General features: G+C 38.6%; 1 protein-coding gene across 1 annotated transcript in view; it reads right to left on the bottom strand.

The window, feature by feature from the left end:
• Positions 1–22,932, bottom strand: part of LOC131048939 (uncharacterized) — a 129,162-nt gene that overhangs the window by 92,722 nt on the left and 13,508 nt on the right. The window lies entirely within an intron of this gene.

Below are 22,932 nucleotides of genomic sequence, written 5' to 3'. Positions count from 1 at the left end.
ACTTGGAGACTCTGAAGGTTGGTACTCATATTGGTATGACTAATTTTCAAAAATAGGAGACGGGGTATTTGGAGACACCAATTTTTTTAATATAATGTAATGATTTCCAGAAAATATCATGAGAAAGAACTTTGAAAACAAGAACAATGGTAAAGTTCAACATTAACTTTAAAATTGAACAATTGAAATTAAAATTGCTTATATTGTCGGTACCATAGCCAATCTAAGTGGTTTACTAAAAGTAAGATAATATAGCTGTTAAGCACACTCAATATTGTCGGCTAAATAGTTTCCTTATTAGTTACTGTTAAATTTTGGTGATCGGATTAGATAGATAGAAATCAAACACAAATGCATAGAATTTACCCTGGGAAAAACCTTCCTCTTGAAGGTGAAAAACCCAGCAATAATGTTCCTTATTGTATTTATCAATATAATAAATGTTTTTACAATGAATTGGCTTCACTCCTGAAGCTATATATGAATGGTAACAATCCACAATAGAGAATCTACTATCTTCTATAGGACTCAGTCTTCCTTAGTTAATTCACCAACTGCTGAAGATGAATATCAACGGACTTCTGTAGAATGTATGCACTTTGATCTACAATAGAAGGAACATGATCTGTTGTAGATGGATGAATCACTGTTTGATGAACACGCACTATTTTCTGTAAGGATAATACCAACTGCTGAATCAATGACTTGGAGGAAATGAATGATCAAACTATATACCCACACATTTGCTAAACCAACCAACACGTCTCATGCAATGAAGTCGGCTTTACATAAAATAACGCACCTCTTCACAAGGAGCGGTCATAATCCAATCAACATGTCTCATGTTAATGTGTTCACACGCTAATAATTAACCCGATTTTAACAAGGGTGGCGGGAATTACACATAACCAAAGATAAAGGAAAATCGATAAATATGCATATAAGGCGATCTCATGAAATGTCTAAGGCCGGAAGGCCAATTAGACATTTGGATGTGCTCAGTCGATTTATAGAAGAATACTGACCGACGCTATATCATCAACACTTATTTCCCTACGAATTTGCTTTGTTGCAAGCTTATTTTATTTATTTGCCTTCCTTTTTTCTCTTTTACTGTGTTTTGCCCTAAGTTTTTTTGGCGGGAGACGTCAATTTATGGTCAAAAGAATTTGGAGACGGCAGCCAAAAGCACCCTATGCATCAAGAAATTTTTAGAGACGTCTTTGTAACTGGAGACGCGTCTCTATCTTTGAGATGCATCTCCAGGGGTAAGAGACGAGTCTCTTAGTAACTATGAAAAATATGCTTCCATTCAGAAGATATTAGTCTCTCTTCACAAAGATTGTGGATTCGTCAAAAGAAGCTTGCGAAATTCATATAAACATACATGGACTGTTATGGCACTCACTGATACAAAGAAAGTAAGTGTCAAAAGGTTCTAAAAACGGATCCAAAATTTGCAAATTTAATTTTGTAATAAAGTTACGAATTTTGCAAAAAACACGACATCAAAGAGTTAAGTTTTGCAAAGTTATACTCAGGTGTTGCGGTGATAACTGCTTTGATTGACATGCATACGAAATGTGGAAGATTAGTAGAGATCATGAGCCATTGATAAAACATTCCACAATGATGCTTGTTCATAAATGCCATGATTACAAGGTATCCAGAAGATTTGTGTATTGAAAAGGTCTTGCACAAAGTAGACTCGTAAACTTTCAAGGAAATACAAATCACAAGTGTAAGGTTTAGCTTAACACCTTTTTCAAGAGACATTCTTGAGCATGACCTTAGTGTCCCTAATTACTTATTGAACTTTATTTGTTGCCTATATGGAAATCCTAGAGCTTATGGAGTGGCAACACATCCATTTTCATTAAGAGAAAGCACCAAAATCTTTTTGGTTCGTTTTGTTCCCACTAATAATCTTTGATTTTGAAGTGAATCATTCACATTCAAGATTGTAAATACACCACAAGAAGGTGTTGAGGAAAATAAAAGCTATACCACATATAGATATGTAATGTCCCCAATTTAGAGTTCTTTTGCATTGCAATTGGCTCTAACCTTGTTAATGTAAATTTGTCTTGCCCAAGGGGTTATTTGATGTTGCCAATGAGTTCAATTAGTCTTAAGGACACTTATCCACTTTCTGGGGTAATTTCTAACTTCCAGTGTGTTCTCCAAGAATCTTCGAGAGGGTGTCTATATATAGCAAACCACCTAATTGGCTTTGTTTCTCATTATTCTTCATCGAAATCACTCCAGTGCAAAAATGGGTGTATTAATGGCTTATTTTTAATTATTTTACTAAGGTTACTTAAATTTAATTAAAATATTTTAAATGCATCTTAGTATAATGGCTCGTTGGTGAAATAAAAAACACCATACTTTATTGAAAGAATAACAAGCCTTTTCTAGGCAATTACAAGGCAATTGTCCAAATTGAGACTAACCGTTCATAGAAGTCAAACTAACTATAAAACAAACTCTAAAAAAAGAAACTCCCAATTACTCACAGTTCTATCACGAAGTCTCTAAAAATATAACAACCAACTAAATGACCATTAATGAACACAACTAAAAATAACAATTAAATATTCTATTATAAACCCTCCCTTAATGGTCATTCTATCAACCACCCAACCGATGACAAAATCTGCCTATCAAAAAGCATAGAAGGCTGACTCCTCTTCAAAACGCTTTGTCTAGGACATGAACCTACTCCTACTCCTGAGACCCTCCATGGTTGGCCTTCTGATCGGCCAACCTTTTTCTGCAGAACCTTTGGATATGTCCAAGTCCACCACAATAGTGACGTGATTTTCTTGAACCCCTCCTCAGGATTGCATTGTCCTTTCTACTGGGTGGACTCGCCTTTGCCTTTGTCCTTGGCAGTAAACGCCTGTTCCACACTGGTCATGTCAATGCTGCTTCCAAACTATTGTCTCCACCTGGCATGCTACAATAGCTTATTGCGCAACTCATCAAACTTCAAGTCGACATTAGTGGAGGTAATGTTGTGCGTCTCAATAAAATGCTCATAGGATCTAGGCAGGGTCTTCAGTGTGATCACGACCATATCCTCTTTGTGATGTCCCCAAGTAAGTTTAACCATTTAAGACATCATAATTCCCAAATTCTCAAAGCAAATAGAAATAGAAATAGAAATTAACATCACGATGGAGTTCAACTTAAAAACCTTACTACCAATGTAGGCTTGGAAAGGATTATGATCTTGAATAGGACGCTTTGATACCTCAGCGTGACGACTCCCTCAAGGTTTTTGGATCCAAGCCTAGGCCTAATTTTGGGACGACACCCTCAAGGTCTTACATGGGTCGCTGCTCTCTACCCATCTTGGGATAGACACCCGATGGTTTTACACAGGCCTTTCCCTATTCATTCATCCAACCTTCTGACTACATTCATAATAAGGATTAACAGTTTGTTTTGGTCTTGTTTAATTGTTCTAACTTGTTCATTTGCTAGTTAAGGATAAGAGTTTGTATGATAAAGAATAAATAGTTCTTGGCAGGATCGCGGGGGAAATCCTGTAAACCTTGGACTATAAGATTGATATGAATACCTAAGTATCTAACAGTACTGAATGCTACTGATATGATATATTGTTTTAGTATAAACAAGTTTGCTATTTCTGATGTATCTTTAATGTTAGTGCAATTCTTATCTATTCAGATATGAAGTATATATTTATATACATATACTGACTTGACGTGCCTGATATTGCTTGGTGCATATGCAAAGGATAATTGTCACTGGTCTGAGAGTATACGCTGTTCCTGATATCTTCTTTATAATATATAAGAATTATACTTCTGCTAATCGATCTGATCTGATATCGAATTATTGTTGTTTCAGATGTTTGGCTCAATATTGGATTGCTGTTCCAGATTAGTTCATACTGCTTCTGTGATATTATTGTGGTGCTGTTTCTATTTAAACAATCTCTTAGAATCATGCATCCATGATTATAAAGTCTTTGTCTCAATCTGAGAGCCTAGTATGTTAAATATCATTCTGATGAATTCATCTTTATACCTTTCAATAAATGTGATTCCCTTTTGAAGAGACATCACGCTTCACATATGGACATACCTTTACCAAGAGGCATCCTTTCCTTGAGCGATTATTTTTGTTTGTTGTTTGAATCAAACATACCATTTCATTACTCCCATTGTCCTTTATCGCTGTAATCTGAATTAACTTTCTAATTTAGAAGAGTCGGTCGAGTTTGAAGGGAGTCGACCCGTGTTAATCATTGACCAGCATAAGAAAGATTGTACGTGGAGTCGCTGTTATTCATTTGTATTCATCATTTTATAAATGGATTTTCTTTGTCATTCATTGCAACCATTGATTGATATAATCACTGTTAAATTCTTATATTCTTTCTGGCCTTCATGGTTTGATGCATACCACCAAGAACACGGATGTTACTGCCTGTAACTTAACAACAGTTCTGATCTAATCTGCACTGATCCATGGTGAAGTCCCTGGATGCTTTTGATTCCTTTCCTTCATATCTCTCAATTTGAGGGAGAGGTCACACCTCTTCATCATGTATGCCTTTTGGCAAGAGACATACCCTTTCACCATTAGCACCCTTTGAAAGAGTGCAACTCTTCATTATTTCTACCCTTTGAAAGGGACACAGCCTTTCATAATCAGATGTGCACTTATTATTTAAATCAGATCTGCACTTCCCATTTCCAAATTATCCCCCCCCCCCTCAAATGAGGTTCTCTTCTCCCTTTTATATCTCATTGTTGAGGGAGTCACAACTTTTCCTTTCATGTCTTTTGACTTTTCATTAACTTAATTAATTTTTAATTAATCATATTTAATTATATTATTTTATATTTTAATTTAATTTTTAATGTTTTAATTTTATTATTATCATTTATTATTAAATTCTATTTCAAAGTGGGGACATTACACTCTTCCTCCATCTTGCGACCAATAGCCTCCAACTGGTCACAAATTTCCTTGATCTTTGTAAGATGTTCCTATAGTGGCATCTTCTCATCCATCACATTTGAGAACATGTTCTTCCAAAAGAATGCTCAGCTCTTGTTGGATGTCTCATGAAGATTCTTCAAGTGATCCCAAATCTCATTAGCTTTCTTGCCTGATGACACTTTCAGAAGCATCTCATCAATGACTGATAACTTCAGCAACATAAACTCTTCTCAGTTACGCTCATCAAACTTGGTCTAGTCATCACCCACTATCGTAGGATGAGTTTATTTACCCAAAACAATCTGGTCAAGGCACTGGTATTCAAAAATAGAAAGCATTCGCTGCTTCTAGGCATTGTAGTTCTTGTCATTGAAGCGATAATTGCCTTCCAACATGATGTTGGTCAACGACACCATCCCTCCCGTTTTCTTATGCACAAAAAACAATGCAACCTCGAACATCAAAAGAGGCTGATTTTTTTGTAAAAAACCAGGCAAAAACCTTCAACAACTACTGGTACAAACTTCAAAAAATCTGATTTTCAAGTCAAAACCAGTCAAACCAATCTAGCACGAATCCCAAGACAAATTTGATCAAAATCAAGACTTCATTTTTTAGGAAAATGGTGAAACCCTTGTTCAAATGTCGAGGCACAAAATTCGAGACATCAAAAGCCTTAGGTTGTGAAACCCAAGGTTGCAAAAGAATGTTGGATTAAAATAGAGAAAACCCACATTTCTAAAACCTTTAGTACTATTGGCACAAACCCTAGGCGGTGTTGGATAATAAAAAACGATAGGAAATACACAGAGAATTCGTGCAACTAAAAAAAAATAACTAAAAAGCTTGCAAACGAACCCTAGGTGAGGTTGCGAGCAAAACCAGAAGCCGCCAAAATCCGCCCAACCCAAACTCTTTTCACGCTAAAAACGTAGAAGAAAAAGGTCGAACCGGTGCAACAGAAACCCAAACATCAAGTGGTAGAAACCAAAGGAGTCGCGTGGAACTATGAAGAAAAAACACGCACAAAAAATTTGTAGAAACACAGGTATGCACAGGAAAATCACGCAAATTGCGCGAGGAAAAAACAAAGTTGCCACCGTGAAAAGTCGTGGGTAGAAGGAAGGTTGCGTGGCCACGAAAGCACAGGCAGAGAAAAATGTGATTTCCAAAAAAGATAACTCAAAAAAAAAATCCATGAAACCCTTCAAAATCCTTCGCAACACAAACCCTCCACGATCCAAAAACAAACAAAACCCTTGGATCTGGAATCATCAATCAAATTTTTTTCATTAAAAAAAAACTTTTAAAAATTTCTAGAATATTTTCCAGGTAAATCAAACAAAACCCTTGGATTTGGAATCAGCGATGAAATTTTTTTCATTAAAAAAAACTTTTAAAAAATTTCTAGAATATTTTTCAGGTAGTGTTGACGTGTATTTTGTACACAATCATACATAGAATAAAATACCAATAGGCATCTTATCCTCTCTTGAGAAAAAGCCTCTAACTACTGAAGATTCGCATAAAGGATCAGTTAGGAAGACTCCAAGGTTCTGGTTAGTAGGGTCTCTACGTGTGGACAAGCTTCCAGCGGTATGATGTGATTTGTTGTTTCCTTCAAGGGGTCTTACGCATTCCGAAAGTTCAAGATTTTACTAAACTAAGAAACTATTCAAAAATAACAAAAGAGTAGGGTTTGAAAGAGGTCTAATCTAATCTAACCCTAAGAATGACTTCGTGTGAACAAGACTTGGTAAGATTCAACCAACTTCAATTTTGCCATAAGATAACAACTTGATTGAAATTGATGCGATCTTCTAAGGTAACAAAATGATATTCAATGCATCAAAGATCAAGGACACTACCACGAAAGTACATATCCAAGATACAATAATGATTGAAGATTAAGGGATTCAAGGTATTCTCCAGTCGACCACGCAAGGCGTTCCTACAATCAGCAAGAAGCTAGTGGTTTGGATTAAGAATCCTACCAAAGATCGAGTCTCACACTATGTCCTTCAAATTAACACACTACTTTGATTGAGCATGATTCAAGTAGATTAAGCAACCATGAAGATAACCAAGAAAGTTGCAACAAAACACCATAACTTCAATATTTTATTGATTTCCAAGTCATCATGTACAACAATTGCTTGAATTCCTCTCTTCAAAACTCAATCTTGCTACAAAATAAAATTGCTTCTAACTCTAATCTCTTAGCTATCTCTCTTCTCTATTACATCAACTATTCCCAAATGAAATGAAAAATGGGGGTATAAATAGCATCCCCAATTACAATGAAAGGTCCAGATCGAAAGTAGATCAACGGTCGAGATCATGACACCCAAACCCTAATTAGGGTTTGTTACAAATGGCCTCCTTTTTACTGAACAATATTAAATACATAGCCAAATATTAAATTTGGCACAAAAATCTAGGAGACATAAACCAATGACAAATAAGATGCCATGTCATCTATAACAACCTTTCATCTAGAATCTTATTCCCTTTCCAATGTTCTTTTTTGGCATATGCAATGAATCTTGTCACGATTCCTTCGATTTCTGCAATTGGAATCTCAGGAAGATTCTTCATACTCTCTTCCAAGTGGATGACCTGATCGAATGCATCTAGAAGAGCTGTGTCCCAAGTAGATTCAAGTTCCTTTGTTCTTTCAATCAGGAGCATGGTGGCAAACATTTGATCATACTGCTCATCTGTAACATTTGCGTCCTTGCAAAAGATGACCTTGATTCTATCCTCTAATTCTTGCATATCCACATCTGTCTCGACCTCGATCCTTCTGCCAAGAATGGTACGAAGTACCTCAAATACTCTGTCCTGGATCGGATTGATCACCTCCTCAACTTGGCTACATCTAGTACTGATGTCCTCGAAGAGAACACTCTTCATATGGAGTAAGGTTCACCACTGAAGCAAACTGTGAGGTCCTCCATCCATGATCTTCTCTTGCGCTAAAACTTTCCTGGATGTGTGTCTTATTACTTTCAAGACAGGAATGATAACATCTTTGGTATGAGCAAATGCGGCTACTGTTATCATCAAATTGTGGATTATCTCAAGAACCTGGATAGCTTGATGAATAATCTTCATCATCCTTGTTACAAATTCTATGGCCACTGTATGAGATTTATCCATCCAATTACTTGTACGCTAGACCATACTCCTGAATCTCTCTGCTTCACCAATTGATTGAAGGGGAAGTCCCTGCACTGGTGATCTAGCTGGACCCTGACGTCCCAAAGGTTCATTGATATGACTGAAATATGTTCTCCATGCACCGACCTCTCTCTCAAGCTTTCTATTCTTCTCCATTTCTTCTCTAAGCTTGTCTTTCAATGCCTCAAATGAATCGGTGGCATCATCTAAAGTCTGCTCTGCTGTAGATGGTCCTAGCTCAAAAGTCTGTATATCATATTCCTCTGCTAGGATCTCACCTTCATATTTGTCTACTGCCGGTGTAGCTATCTGCAGTTTTCTGGATCCAGTCTCATCTCGAATCATCTTGGACATCTTGGTAGCCTTCCTCTTCTCTGCTACTTCGTGTGAACGTCCAACAAGGCTCTCTAAATCAATTGCATTGTCCTCGTCCTCTACTACGATCACCTTGGTTAATCTTTCCTTCAACCAATCTGGAATGGCTGATCTTGTTTCCTGAACTTGTATTTCTTTATGCACTATTTCTTCTTCTCTGGGAGGAGATGTCATTTCGTTGTCTTCTTTGTCTTCATCTAACGCATAATCCTGGAGAGATCCATCTGGTGAACCATGTTGTGCTTGTCCCTCTTCCTGCCTGTCATTCTGTACCATCGACTCCATGGATTCTTCCACTTGAAGTGTCCTCTTCTCTGGTCTAGAAGTACCGGATGATCGATCTCTGTTAGCACCTTGCTTCCTCTTGGAAGATTCTTTCTTTTCTGACCTTTCTTTTCTCTTCGAACCTCTTGGATGGAGATTGCCCTCACTGGCACATCGAAGGTCACCTTCACCTGAATTTCTAGGATTAGGATTGCCTTCACTCACACTAGCTCCACCTTCGGCTGGTTTCTCTTCCAAAGTGAAAGACATAGCTATACCTTGTTCTCTCAACCTTTGATGTTGTACGTCAACCCATCTGCGAGTACAAGACAAGACTGGTGCCATCAAAGTATCTAAATCCACGACCTCGGGCTCATTCCAATCCAACCTTATTGTTTTGCTTTCTCTATCATAGGAAGACTGGATATGTCTGCCACTGTCCTGAGCTTGGTCGGCCACTCTGTAAATCCCGCATTTCCTGATGAAATCCAAAGGCAATCTAGAATGCATTTTTCGTTTCACTTCAAGATCATCTAAGAGATTCATCATAAAATCTTCAATTTGGTGCTCATGCTTAAACTTTCTACCGACTGTCTCCTCTAAATGTCCATGTGGATCAAAGCTTTCTCTCAAAGCAAAAGATGAAAAAGAATACAAGGCTAACTCCTTCTCTGCGTCATCCATAGCTAAAGCATTAGGACATACCTCAACTGAATTACCCAAAATGATAGGTACTGGAACTCCATTCTGATGTTTGTGTCTGAATGCCTTCGCATATGCTGCCAACTGTCTTGTTACTTCAAGTAACACAATTCTGTCTGTCGGATATCTCGGCAACATGTATGGGGGTAAAGGACATCCATGCACTCTAATATAAGTGAACTTCAGAAACTGGATAAACCAAGCACCGTACCTCTTTATGAATTCTTGTGCATCCTGAGATAATCTGTTATGAATCCCACCTTGCAACGTCCTTGTGATGTTCATCGTGAAGGTATCATTAACTAACTTGTAGTTGCTTCCTGGCGGATGATGCAAGTAGGCATAGGAATCACAAACTCTGACCTCGCCGGGTCCTCTTCCAATCACTCCTCTGTGAGGTAGTCCTGCGTACTCAACACTTCTGATCAAGGCATAGATGACATATGAACTCATGTGGAAGGACTTAGTAGCCTTGAGTCTCCTCAACTGTACGTCCAAGCAATGGCTAATAATTCTAGCCCAATGTATGGTACCTTTCCCTTGAACGATCACTTGGATGAAGTAAAACATCCACTTCTCAAAATAGAAGGCGTGAGGGGCTCCTGTAACTCGGTTGAGCATGGTAATCAAATCTCTGTATTCCTCCTGGAAATCAATCCTGTGCGGTGTGTTCGGGATCTTGCTTAGACGGGGACGGCTCTTGAGTAGCCAGTTCTTGTTAATTATGCTTAGACAAGCATCTGGATCATCTTCATACATTGACTTGGCTCCTTCTATGCTCTTATATATCATGTCCCTGTGCTCTGGAAGATGGAAAGCTTCACTTATAGCTTCCTCTGAAAGGTACGCCAAAGTGTTTCCCTCTTTGGACACGATCGTTCTGGACTGTGGATCATAGTGACGAGCACACTCGATCATCAACTCATGGCACTTAACAGCTGGAGGAAAACCGGCCGCCTTAATGATGCCACTCTCGATTATTCTCCGGGCGACAGGTGATGGCTTGCCAATATAAGGGACCTCTCGAAATTTCTTCGTGCTGAAGTTGCCTAAGTTTGTATCTCCAATGTTGCTCCACTTCGACACGATCTTGGTCTCCACTTCTTCGGTCTTCTGATCTTCTTTCATGAGAGCTGAACGACTGGTAGATGCTCCCGCCTTCGGGGTCGCCATACCTACACAACATTTCATAATGAGAGACTAGATCTTACAATGAATAACATGGATTAGAGAGTATTTTTAGGAAACCTCATGATAAGTCTTAGAGTTATCATTTCCTAAAAATGACGATTGAGCTAGGAATTCAAAATTCAAAAACTTCAAAATTTAAGCTATGACGATCAATAAATAAAACAATAAAGCAATATCGCCATACCTCAATAGAGAGCTAACTCTAGAATGCAAAATGAATAAAATTCGCCTAGGCGAAATTGACGTTTCAACGTGATCTTCAAATAAATGCCCTTCTTATCAACTTCGCCACCCTTCAAATCTTTGACGTGATCTCAATGTCTTTAACAAGTTCGCACAAATGGATCCTCAAATTCGCACCCCTTTGGATAGTAGTTAACGCCTTGGGTGATACCTCGCACCACTTTGCATAAACTAAAATTCGCTCCTTGAATACAACTCGCACCTTCTTTGTCTTCCTCAAATCGCACTTGAGATGGTAAAATGACAATGTGAAAATGAAGATTTTCACCCTCCCTTTATAGCGCTCATACCATAATTACCTTAAGGCCGACTTGTGTAAGAAAATAAGGCAAATTAAATGATTTTTAAAAAATAACAAGGCCGACCTTTATAAACCAAACGCTCAATTCGATTTTTTATTAATTTAATAATTAATTATTAAATGCCTTTATTATTTAAATTGTCAAATTTCGATTTTTTTACAAGGCAAAAACAATTAATTAATACCAAGCGCAAATTTTAAATGCCATTTAAATTGAATTTTCAAAAATTATCCATTTTTAGCATTTAAATAAATTCAAAAATATTTGTTTTGAGCGCCAAAATTTGAAAATGAAATAATACGTACCTCATCGCCCTGGTCCCTGACAGAGGGACAGGAGCGATCCATCACTTTGTCTATGATCCTTGCATTTTAGATGTTCAAAGTCTTTATCTCCACGTTGAATTTGCCATTTACGTTGGGTCCTTCGAGCTTGATTAACTTATCCTTGCGATTGAATGTCTTTAAATGTGATATCGCCCTGGTCCCTTGGAGAGGGACAGGAGCGATCCTCATGCTTTCTCCTAGATCTTGCATCTTTGATCTTAAATCTTCATTGTGAGGGACAAGCAATGTTTATTCTTTCATTCCTTTCTCGTTTCACTTGAATTCTATAAGGCGTTTTTTATGTTTAGAGGATCATCGCCCTTGTCCCTTGGAGAGGGACAGGAGCGATCCATGTGTTTTCTCCATTTCAAGCTTAAATTGGTAACATCTTAACGTCCATCTCCTTTGTATCGCCTTCCAAATGATGTTTAAAACCTTGTGCAACTTTGCCTTGACGTGGTCTTGGAAGGATAACGAGTGCTTTAGCAAATATCGCCCTGGTCCCTTGGAGAGGGACAGGAGCGATCTTCATATTTCTCCTTGACCTTTGTAACTTCGAGCCTCAATCATCTTTGTGAAGGACAAACAATGCTATTCTTTCATTCCTTTCTCGTTTCACTTGAATTCTATAAGGCGTTTTTGATGTTTAGAGGATCATCGCCCTTGTCATGATTTTGACGGGACATGAGTGTTTTGATGAAAATAGCTTTGGTCCTTGTCCAAAGGACAGGAGCGATATAGCTCCCTTAGCTCATTTGATAGACTTTTGACGTTCAAAACTCTTGTATACCATCTTCAAATGACACCTTAGACCTTTTACGACCTTGCAAAACCTTGACCTAACGTGATTTTTAAGAGATTTGGCCAATGTAATCAATATCGCTCTGGTCCCTTCCTAAGGGACAAGAGCGAACTTCAAGTTTTTGGGTTCATGTTTGCGTTCTCTAACTTGCAATTATCTTCATTGGGTAAAACGTAGTCCCTTGATCCTTCTTGGTCACTTGATGCTTGTTTAACTTTCGAAACCTATGCCTTTATGCAAATTTCGCTCTGGTCCCTTCCTGAGGGACAGGAGCGAACTAGGGTATTTTGTACAAATCTTTCAATGTTAGCACCCTTTGATGCTTTGTGCTTGATGGAGATGCCTTAAGACGTCCTTGCCACCTTGTTCTTTATCTTGAAGGGGTTTGAACTTGGAGGAATAGCAATATAATCATTATATCGCCCTGGTCCCTTCCTGAGGGACAGGAGCGATCTTGGTCCTGTAGGCATCATCTTACTTTATCTCCTTCAAAAATTATCTTCAATGGATCCGTAATGCCTCCCTCCATTCATCCATGCCTTAAGATTCATTGTAACTTAGCAAGAAAATCATCTAAAGTAAAAATCGCTCTGGTCCCTGACAGAGGGACAGGAGCAAATTTGAGCATTTGGGTCCTTTGCTGGCGTTTCATAATCTTCAATTTATCTTAAACACGTTCATTTCGCCTCCTTTCTTGCCTTCAAACTTATAACTTACTTGATTTTCGCCAAGAACATGCCCTATGAAGGATTTCGCTCAGGTCCCTGGGAGAGGGACGGGAGCTACAAAGGACTTCGCCCTGGTCCCTGACTGAGGGACAGGAGCGATTTTGGCATATTTGGTGCATTCTCCTTCATGTCGGCACTTCAAGTTATATTCATTTGATAAAACATATCTCCTTGGACCTCTTCAAATCGTCAAGTCGTTAAAATCCTGCAAGGACAAGGTAATATTTGATTTGTAGCTCCGGTCCTTCACTGAGGGACAGGAGTGACTTTGACTCCTGGAGGCACTTCCGTGTTCGTGAAATTCTTCAATTTATATTCAACGGAAAGATCACACCTTTCTTCATCACTTGCAATTCGAAATTCATCTTGACTCTGCAGGGATGGTAAGATATTTGAAAACGAGCTCCGGTCCTTCACTGAGGGACAGGAGCGATTTTGCCAGTGAACCACGGGGACGCGTCCCCCCCATTTTTGGGCGCGCCCCCCCGTCAGAGACGTCTCGGGGACGCGGGGACGGGGACGCGACGTCCCCCGCCGTCCCGCCACTGCCACCCAAACTCCGCCAGGACGGGGAGACGTCCCCGACGCGGAGACGTCTGGGCGTCTCCGTGGGAGACGCCTGGGCGTCTCCGTGGGAGACGCCTGGGCGTCTCCCTGTCCCTCAAGAGACGTCCAGGCGTCTCTCGAGGGATGGGGGGACGCCCAGGCGTCTCCCGCGTTCCCACGGGATTAAAAGCGCATTTTTCATTTTTTTTTTAAGTTTTTATGACATGTGCTTTTTGGGGGGGGTTAAGGGGTAACCCTAATTGGACGTGGGCCCCACCCTACCCCCCAAAACAACACAAAAACATGTTTAGTTTGGATTTCACTCTCATTATGCAAAACTGATTTTTTTTCCAGCAGCTTGAAGAGGAGGAACAGCTTGAAGAAGATTGATTGAAGGGGTGAGAAAAGTGACTACAAGCGTGATAGGAGCTAGAAGAAGCAAGAAGAAGAGGAAGAAGAAGATTCTTCTACATTTTGGAGAGATTTTTCAAGCACAAGGTAGGGTTTTTCAACTTCTTCTTATTTTTTTTTTGTTTTACTTTTTGATTTTCATTGTTCTATGTCATTTTTGGTTTTTTTAATTTTTTTTCCCTATTCATCTTAAGACTCAAAATGAGATTTGATGTTGAATCTTGAGGGCAAAATGATTCATCATTTTGCCCTCAAGATTCAACATCAAATCTCATTTTGAGATGAATAGGAAAAAAATTTAAAAATATATTGTTAAACAAGGCTGATTTTATTTTTATTTTTATTTTTATTTTGTGAAATGCAGTGTCAATTTGAAAATTTCACAATGAGCTCCCAAGGCACGAGTGAAGATAACATGGAAATCCATTCTCATAGTGAGAATGATTCAGAATTTGAACCTGAAAATGAGGGGGGTGACCATGGGGTTGATCCTGAAGCCCAATCTAGTTCTATGGCAAGTGCAGCAGCTAGTACAGGTTGCCCTTCAGAGTTGTTGGCACCATATGCTAGGGGTCATTTTGATCCTAAGTCTCCTCTAAAACAGTTTGCTTCACAAATATTAGTACAAGGCACTGCATCACATTCAAGTGGGGGAACAAGGAAGTGGAAGTGCAATATTTGTGACAGAGAATGGTTCGGTAGCATTAGCAGGGTGAATGCACACTTTCTATTTTGGAGAGGAAAAGGCGTGAAACATTGTAAGTTTTTGGAGGAACCCAAAAATATACATTACAGAATTGAGTTTAACAGGCTTTGGGGGGTTCCAGATGACACAAATATTTCAATGCCTACTACTTTGTCTGCTAGGGCATCACTTCACGACAGCCAGAATGTGCCAGTGCCACATACTTATCATGCTTCGCAGGCGGGAGGAATGATGTTTGGATCTCCATCTACTTCCACTTCTACTGCTGCCAGGGCTGGGAAACGTAAGTTGCATACACCACAGAGCAACCCCATTGCTGATATGTTTAATGTGCAGCTGAGAGATGAGATAGATGAATCCATTGGCAATTTCTTCTTTGCCAATGGCATTCCATTTCATGTTTCACGGTCTCCTTATTATAGGAAGATGATAGATATGGTGGCCAAGGGAGGACCATCTTATGTGCCACTAGAGGAGACGAAAATGAGGACCTCGATCTTGGATAAAAGCTATTCCAAGATCAATATTTTGATGGAGAAGATGAAGGCATGTTGGGTGGCATCGGGGTGCAGCATAGTTATGGATGGGTGGACGAACATTAGCCATCGTCCACTCATCAACGTCATGGTCACATGTGCAGAGGGCCCATACTTCCTTAGAGCAGTTGATTGTACAGGGCATCGTAAAGATGCTGATTTCCAGTTTCAGGTCCTCAGGGAGGCTATTGAGGAGGTTGGGCCACAAAATGTGGTCCAAGTAGTGACAGATGCAGCCTATGTGTGTAGAGCAGCAGGGAGACTCGTTGAGGCAGCCTATAGACACATTTGGTGGACCCCATGTTGTGTGCATGCCATGAACAATGCACTCAAGGACATGGGGAAGATTGACTGGATTAGAGGAGTGGTCACCGATGCGAGAGATGTGCAGATGTTTATCTGCAACCACCACATTTCACATGCACTCTTCAGGACCTTCGCGAAGAAGGAGTTCTTGAAACCAGTTGAGACTAGGTATGCATCCTATTTCATTCTCTTGGAGAGAATGATTGAGTTGCAAGAGGCATTGCAACTCATGGTTATGACTAATGAGTGGAATAGGTGGGCTGAGGCCAAGACAGAGCAGGGGAGAAGGGTGAAGGAGATAGTGAAGAGTGATGTGTTTTGGACTGATGCGAAATACATTGTCTCCATCATTTCTCCAGTATTCCAGGTGATCAGATATGGGGATGGGGATGCACCTAACCTTGGAGATTTGTATGAGTGCATTGACTCTATGCTTGGCCAGATGAGGGCTGCTGTGCGAGTGAAGGACCCCTCTCTAGCATTTTACAATGAGCAAATCCGGCCTATCATTCAAAGTAGATGGGACAAGTTGAACACTCCTTTGCATATGGCTGCCTTTGCCTTGAATCCTAAGTGGTACAAGGCTAGACCGGGTAGAACGACACCGATTGAGGATGATGAGGTGAAGGCAGGTTTCTTTAGGTGCATAGAGAAGATATTTGATTCCAGAGATGCCGGCACAATGCGCACTGAGTGGGGAAGATTTGCCACTCTTAGAGGTTATTCAGATGCAGCAAAGATGGATATAGACATTATGGCACAGGAGGACCCACTTTTGTGGTGGAAATGTCATGGCCCGAAATCTTTGACCACCACTCTAGCCATCCGTCTGCTATCCCAGGTTTCCAGTTCTTCAGCTGTTGAGAGGAACTGGTCTACATATAGCTTCATCCACTCTCTTAAGAGGAACAGACTTACCTCTAAGAGAGCAGAGAAGCTTGTGGCTGTACACAGTGCTTTGCGTCTCATTGACCGCAAGACACTTATGTACAAGGAGAGTCCAGCGGCACGATGGGATGTAGAGCCAGAGGAGCCTTCACAGATTGATGAGGATGATCCTACCACTTCAGATGCAGGGCTAGTTGGTGTGAGCTTGAGGGACCTTGATCCTCAGAAGTCCAGCAGTTCCAGTGAGGAGGAGTTTGCAGATGATTAGAGGCCTCCATTAGCTACAGTTTGAGTTTTCACTTTTCAGTTTTGTCATTTTGTATTTGACTCGTCTCTTTTGTAATGCTATTGCTACACGTATTTGTATTTGGCTACTCATTGTAATGATGAATCATGTAATCATCTTTATTATTATAGACTTTGCAATGGCATCAGATATTCATATTTTTCGTTTTCCTTTTTCGATATTCATATGATAGAAATGAGAAATCTCCAATTTGACAATTTCATTTGTCAAATTTTATTTACTTTTAGTTTTAGCAATTAGCAATTAGTTACGTATCACTAATCTAAGTAATCTTGGTATTTCCTATAGTTTCATTTGAAATCTAATTCTTATACTGTTATACTGTTATACATCTTTTCAAAACTAGTTTTTCAAGTACTATATGTATATATATGAGCACCACCACCCCGCCACCCCCCTGCCGCCGTCCCACCGTCGTCCCCCCGCCGTCCCCAAATTTAGGTCCTTGGTCCCCCCGTCCCCGAGACGCGTCCCCCTCGTCCCCCCGTCCCCCCGTCCCGAACGCCCATGGAACACTGGATTTTGCTCCTACAGGCCAAAATGTTAAGATTTTACACATTTAATCACTTCACTAGGCAAAAACAAATCATTCCCAATACCCGGGATCAAAAAATCAAAAAAGTCAAAATTTGGTCAAAATTACTCAATTGGGCAAAAATTCATATTTCATCTTCAACACTTAGACAAATTTAGACTCTGCGCTCAAAAATTCCAATTGAAAATAGACCATTCTGGCGAATTCATTGTATTCAAAATTTGCATCCTACAAAAGGAGGCTCAAAAAGCTCTCAAAACTGACTGGATTCTGGCCTGAAAAGACAGCAATTAAAACCCTAAGGCTTGACCCTAAATCCAAACAACTGACTAACTAACAAAACCCTAAAAAAAAACGAAGCGAAAGGCGAGCGAAAAACGAGCAAAAAAGAGGGGGTCCCCATTTGCAATGGGGCAATGTGTGAAATGGTCACAACAGGTAGCTAGGGCATGAAAAATCTAAAGGCTCGTCACCCGCTCTGATAGCATGGAATAAAAGACAACGTAGTTTATTGAAAGAATAACAAGCCTTTTATAGGCAATTACAAGGTGGTTCTCCAAATTGGGACTAACAGTTCACAAAAGTCAAACTGACTCTAAAACAAACTCTAAAAATAGAAACTACCAGTTACTCACAGTTCTATCACAAAGTCTCTAAAAATATAACCAGCTAAATGACCATTAATAAACACAGCTAAAAATAACAATTAAATATTCTATTCTAATAGTTGGAACCAAGATGAAATGTTCTAAATTATGGATGCATAAAACAAGGACCTTGCATGTCAAATTATCATTATTTTATTAAAAAGATCTTTTTGGAGCTAAAAAGGAGTTTTAATTTTAAATTATGCATTTTGAAAGTTTGGTAAGAAAAAGTCTAAAAGGCAATTGAGAGGCTCATTTGGCATTATGGAGAATATGTTATTTGCCTTTGGTTAAACCATTGGGATTTCGGGGAATGAAATTCATTTGTCTTAGCCTTCTAGAGGACAAAAACCCTCTTGAAGAAAATTGGCTATAGCGGTGAGAGATCCACCTTGGTCGATGCAATGAGATTTACACAGTCTCAACTTGAGCAGGACAAAAATTTGCAGGTATTGTTTGTGTGGAATTATGAGTTTATGCAAAGGTTGCAGAAAGTCAAAGTTTTGGGTTTTGAGCATTTGTGGAATTTATTGTAATGTCCCCTTTTCAAATTAGGGTTTAATAATAAACAATAAAATTAAATTAAAAATATAAAAGAATGAATTAAACATAGCCATAACTAATATTTAGTTAAGTTTTATGAATGGTCAAAAGGCATAAGATGAAAAGTTGCGACTCCCTCAAACATGAGATATAAAGGGGAGAAGAGAACTTCATTTGAAAGGGGGCTAATTTGGGGAATCGGAAATGCAGATTTGATTTAAATGAGTGCAGATCTGATTGTGAAAGGTTGTATCCCTTTCTAAGTGCAGAAGTAATGAAGAGTTGCACTCTTTCAAAGGGTGCTAATCTATGTCACAGAGGTCGCCGAATTTTCGGCTTTAGGTTTGAAATTCGGCGAACTTATTAAAGGCGTATGAAACTCGTCAAAATTTGCTTCAAATTCGTGGTCGTTGAGAGGTATGAGGGTCGTCGTAGAGAAAAATATAGCTTAGCAGAAATTTAGATGTTGTCTGAGTTGCGAGCCGGCACAATTCTGCGATGGTCATGGCAACAAAGGTAGGGTTTGTGGGCGTCCACGTCAAGATACGATGTCATAATTTTGTTTTCCACTTTTCAAAAAACCTATTAAGTATGAAATTAATATTTAATACAATATAATTTTATTTTATTGTTTTACTCTGCACGATATAATACAATATAATTTTATAATATGAATATTTAAATTAAATTAAACAAAATTAATATTATTTATTTTAATAAATTTTTGAATATATTATTTATCTTTTTTAAAAATCAAATTTATATAAGCAAATTTAATAACGAATTTTTTTTTTTTTTTCTCCTATCGAATTTCATCCAAATTTTATTGTTGTCGAATTCGAATTCAAACTCGAACTTTGTGACTTAGGTGCTAATGGTGAAAGGATGTGTCTCTTGCCAAAGGGCATCCATAATGAAGAGGTGTGACCTCTCCCTCAAATTGAGAGATATAAAGGAAAAGAATTAAAAGCATCCAGTGACATGATCATCGATCAGATCAGATCAGAACTATTATTAAGTTACAGGAATTGGCAGCCTCCTAGTAGGGGACATTACAGTGGTATCAGAGCATGATCCTGCCATCCTGCAGGGTAAAAAGATAAATCAGGAGCAACACTTTCAGATTCACTGATATCACTGATTCTATCTGACATAGCAATAGTGGCAACGAGTTCATTACATAATTTATCATCACACTTGGAAGAGCAATTGGAGCAAGTTGCAGATTGGAAAATCATCATCAGCATATTTACCAAAGACTACATCAGAGACGGCTATCTTTCAATCTAGACCCTTTGAGTGAAAGGGAAAGTTTAAAGACATATTATTCACTTAGTATTCATTTCTATTGATTAAGTTTAAAAACCATTGAAGAAATAATTAAGATCATTCGAAGAGAAATCAATGGAAGAAGTGGAATAACCAAGCATTCAAATCAAAAAGAGTGCAGACCCAGCAGTTATACAATTATCTAAATATTGTGGCTCTAAACCAAGATAAGTTCTATTTTCCAAATTATCCTTAGAATTTTAAGTTGAATATTATAATGAAATGTCTTCATTTTTTTTAAAATTATATTTATAAGATATATGGCCATTCTCATCCCAAGTTGGAATTGTTGTCTCGGGATTAAATTAAGGTAAATCCCAAAAGGAGATCTAACGTTACATGTATTGTGCGTGAAGAAGACAACTAAGTATATAATATTTACTCCAGATTCAAAGAAAATATTATATGAAGACCTAAGGTGGAATGGGCATGTGCTACATCATACTTAGGCAATGGATTAGACTTGTGGTGGAATGGGCATGTGCTACATCATACCTAGGCAATGGATAAGGCCTAAGGTGGAATGGGCATATGTTATATCATACAAAGGCAATGGATAAGACCTGCGGTGGAATGGGCATGTGCTACATCATACCTAGGCAATGGATAAGGCCTAAGGTGGAATGGGCATATGTTACATCATACAAAAGCAATGGATAAGACCTGGAGTGGAATGGGCATGTGCTACATCATACCTAGGCAATGGATAAGGCCTAAGATGGAATGGGCATATTACATCATACAAAGGCAATGGATAAGACCTGTAGTGGAATGGGCATGAGCTACATCATGCTTAGGCAATGGATAAGACCTAAGGTGGAATGGGCATATTTTACATCATACAAAGGCAATGGATAAGACCTAAGGTGGAATGGGCATGTGCTACATCATACTTAGGCAATGGATAAGACCTGTAGTGGAATGGGCATATATTACATCATACAAAGGCGATGGAAAAAGGCCTTCGGTGTAATGGGCATGTGTTACATCATACAAAGGCACCAAGAGATGGATCTAGTCCTAGTTGGACATTCCTGCCTCTTGTGGGTAAAGTGATGAATTGATTGGCCCAAGAGATAGATCAGGTCCTAGTTGGATGCTTCTGCATCTTGTGGATTAGTTGCTCCAAGAGATGGATCGAGTCCTGGATGGACGTCCAAGCCTCTTGTGGGCCAAGTGAACTATGTGCGCATATATTCATTTGCATGCTTTGTGTCTAGATACATTCATGTGCTTACTCTATGTATGCTCCGTGTCTTCATGCATTCATATGTATACTTTGTGTTTTCAAGTGTATGCTCCGTGTCTTCATGCATTCATATGTATACTTTGTGTTTTCAAGTGTATGCTCCGTGTTGGTTCTATATTTTTAGTTAATCTAGAATATGAGAATAACTAGAGTGAATCAAAAGATAGGGATTTATTACATTTTAAGTTATAAATGTGAGTATTACTATCGTGCAAACGTTGGGTCAATCCAAATCAGTTTTGATGCTATTACAAGATGACCTAGTTCCTTCTCTCGGAGTGATGAGAGAAAACTTGTCTTAGAATTGCAAACCTTACAAATTCTCAATGCTTTGGGTAATATCAGAGTAGCACACCGGAAGGTGAATTATGATTAAGACCCCATGAACATTGCTTGAGGACAAGCAATTTTGGGGAGGGTGGACTGTAATGTCCCCTTTTCAAATTAGGATTTAATAATAAACAATAATAATAAAATTATAAATATAAAAGAACAAAATTAAACATAACCATAACTAAAATTTAGTTAAGTTTAATGAATTGTCAAAAGGCATAAGATGAAAAGTTGTGACTCCCTCAAACATGAGATATAAAAAGGAGAAGAGAACTTCATTTGAAAGAGGGGGTAATTTGGGGAATCAGAAGTGCAGATCTGATTGTGAAAGGTTGTGTCCCTTTCAAAGGGCGGAAGTAATGAAGAGTTGCACTCTTTCAAAGGGTGCTAATGGTGAGGGTGTGTCTCTTGCCAAAGGGCATCCATAATGAAGAGGTGTGACCTCTCCCTCACATTGAGAGATATAAAGGAAAGGAATCAAAAGCATCCAGTGACATGATCATCGATCAGATCATATCAGAACTATTATTAAGTTACAGGAATTGGCAGCCTCCTAGTAGGGGACATTATATTTATTGAAAAAAACCCAAGTATTTCAGGTGATATAATTCGAAAGCATTGTTAGTGAGAATTTTTATCAATCTGCCATTTAAGAAATCATACCAGGCATGGAGTTTTTAGAATATTATATTTGTGAAATACCCATAACCAAAATGCAAGTTGCAGCTTTTCTAAAATGAAATTATTGTGAAGCTTATACATGACAAGGTTAATGCTGTTATTAATAGACCTGAAGTTGGACATTTATCTGCAAGTATTGAAGAGTTCGTAGGTGAGATTTTCAACCTGATCAAGTGTTGATATAAGCCTATTACCATTTAATTGGAGCATCGTGCAGAGGTCAGCGGATTGTTTGTCAAATTTATGTCTGTTATCAGATTTGCATCTGCTGTGTAGCCTTACCTTATGCTTTGATGAATGAAATTACTATTGTAATCTGCATTGCAAACAAACAAACATATGCAATAAAACTTTACCATTCATTTCTTACATCAAACATTGTAAGTGCTGCATAAAGCAATGCAAATTGAAATACTCAGTGGAAGAATTACAAAATATATTGGCTAGCTAATAATAGCCAGTGTACAAGCCCTGCTTCTGCCCACATCCCAGACAGTAACAGGGAAAAAATAGTATTTGTGGAGTCAAAATTTTCACTATTTGTGAGTATATGAAACTTGACCAAATTGTATTGAAAATAGAGACAAGAACAGCTGACGACCTCAAGGACTTTGACAGAAGGCATAAAGAATCTTAATGCTTTTAAAGTTGCCTATTGCAGATGGGTTAGTGCCAGAGATCCAAAATGTCACAAGTGCATCAATTCTGTAGGAAAATCTTAGAAACAAGTAGCAAACATTAGAAGTTTGGAAGGCCTTTTATCTAGACAAACTTTTGTTTCAATCTAAGTTGTAGGAAGGAGGATCAATATTCAAA

This window comes from Cryptomeria japonica, chromosome 2 (assembly GCF_030272615.1).
Source record: "Cryptomeria japonica chromosome 2, Sugi_1.0, whole genome shotgun sequence".
Lineage (NCBI taxonomy): Eukaryota > Viridiplantae > Streptophyta > Pinopsida > Cupressales > Cupressaceae > Cryptomeria > Cryptomeria japonica.
The sequence above is the reverse complement of the archived record's forward strand: the minus strand, read 5'-3'. Positions and strand labels throughout refer to the sequence as shown.